The sequence below is a fragment of the Gekko japonicus genome, unplaced genomic scaffold (genome assembly GCF_001447785.1).
Source record: "Gekko japonicus isolate JY-2015 unplaced genomic scaffold, Gekko_japonicus_V1.1 scaffold713, whole genome shotgun sequence".
NCBI lineage: Eukaryota > Metazoa > Chordata > Lepidosauria > Squamata > Gekkonidae > Gekko > Gekko japonicus.
The window spans coordinates 588021-590355 of record NW_015172026.1 but is presented as its reverse complement, the minus strand read 5'-3'; positions in this window follow the sequence as shown (position 1 = coordinate 590355).

The following is a 2335-nucleotide window of genomic DNA, read 5'->3' as shown; positions in this document are numbered from 1 at the left end:
GGGGAGCCTTGCTGGCCTCCGGGAGCTCTCTGTTGATGTGTGCGCGAGAGAAGCGTGCATGCGCCGCCAGCACGTCACCGGAAGTGACGTGTGACGTCGAACACGTTGAGGGCATGGCCCCAATCATCGGAGGGAAAACCATAGAGTTTTCCCTCCGACGATTGGGGCCACGCCCCCAACGTGATCGACGTGGTTGTGTCACCTCCGATGACGTAGCCACGCTGTGCTTCGGGGGGGAAGCGGGGGTTTACCCGCCACCCGCCCCCACTTGGCAGCCCTAGTCTTCTCCAGCGAGTGCTCCCTGGGTGGTATTTGAGCTTCAGTTTCAGTACCTGGCCTTCCAGGGAACGGTCAGGGCTGATTTCTTTTAGGATTGACTGATTCGATCTCCTTGCAGTCCAAGGGATTCTCAAGAGTCTTCTCCAGCACCATAATTCAAAAGCCAGGGACTAAGGTTGCCAAATCCACGTTGGGAAACTCCTGGAGATTTGGGGATGGAGCCTGGGGAGGACAGGGACCTCAGAGGGGCCCAATGCCATACAGTGCACCCTCCAAATCATCCATTTTCTGCAGGGGAACTGATCTCTGTAGTCTGGAGATAAGCTGTAATTCCAGGGGATCCTCAGCTCCCACCTGGAGGCTGGCATTCATAGCAACCATTTTGTGGAAGCCATTTTGTGGCTGCGCCCACCATGTTGTGTCAGAATTCCAAAGGTGCTCACAGGCTCAAAAATGTTGGGGACCCCTGCTTTACAACAGTCCTGTAGCCCAATGTTGTTATTCTGTGTTTAGCACATTTTTATCCCATTTTCCTCCAACGTAGCAGACATAGCTCTCCTCCATTTTGTCCTCATAACAAACCAGTGAAGTAGGCTGGGCTGAGAGAGAATGACTTGCTTTCACTTCACGACAGAGATTTGAACTTGGGAATCTCTGGGTGTAGAGCCAGTTTGGTGTAGTGATTAGGAGCGCATACTCTAATCTGGGAGAATTGGGTTTGATTCCCCACTCCACATGCAGCTGCTGGTGTGACCTTGGGTCAGTTACAGGTTCTCTCAGAGCTGTTCTCTCAAGGGCAGTTCTTAGAGCTCTCTCAGTCTCATCTACCTCACAGAGTGTTGTGGGGAGGGGAAGGGAGATTGTAAGCCTCTCTGAGACTCCTTTGGGTAGTGAAGGGCAGGGCATAAATCCAATCTCTTCTCTCTCTTCTTCTTCTAACACTGGCACACCTACACTGCAAAAAGGATGCCAATTTGAGATACACAGTGGCTCGAAACAATCCTACAACACAGTCCAGGATTGCGGGGAGGGCGGGGTATAAATGTGATTAATAAATAAATAAATAATTTCCCATATTGTGGGGGTATGATTGTGCCTGAGGATATACAACAGCTCTGCAGTGCAGTAGGGTCACCAGCACCAGGTCGGGAAATACCTGGAGATTTTCGGGGTGGAGCCTGAGGAGGGGGGATTTGGGGGGAGGAGAGAGGCTTCAATGGGATATGCAGGGGTGTCAAACATAAGGCCCAGAGGCTGGAACTGCCCCCATATTCACACTTCCCCAGTTTCTTCTGCACACTGGGGGCCTATTCCTGCCACTAAGCACATGAATCGGTGGTCCGGCCTCCCTCCCCCATGGAACACCAGGCAGCCATCACCTGTAGGCGGCTGCTACTTCATGGGAGGGTGGTGCCCGCAATCTCTGGCCATACTGGTCACTGGGCGGCCTGGGGCCTCTGCCACACGTACACCCTTGCGCACACGGTGCCCGCTCCTCCGTCAGATGATCCGGTGGCCTTTGGCCTGGGGTGGCAGCCACAGAATAGGGGTGGGACGGCATGCCAACAATCTCTGCCCTGGGGTGGCAGCCACAGAATAGGGGTGGACTGTATGCCAACGATCTGTAAGCCCCAGCATCACCCCACCATGGATCACCTGGCAGCCTTGGATGGTGGCGACTGCTGCAGCACAGGCCTCTCTGGCTCATCAGGCTTTGCTTGGCCTGGGTCCTGTTGTGCATGTGGCCTTGTGGCCACCCCCCCCCACACACACACACTTCTACAGGCAGGGTGGTTAGTTCAACTTGTCCTCCCAGTCCCCTTCCATAGTAGCTCAGGGGCAGGGGGGAGCTTGCAACACCCAGCCGCTTTGCGTTTCTACCCTTGGCCCCGGGCTCACAGCATTGGCAGTGGGAGTGGGGTAGGGTTGGGGTTTGTCCCCCCTCCAGGCAGTGCAGGGCCATCTGCCCAAGCGCTGCACTGCTGGCTCTCCAGTCCACCCATGTGGCTTTTCCTCTGCCTCCCCAGGATATGGGGTCTTGCAGTGAGGACTCACC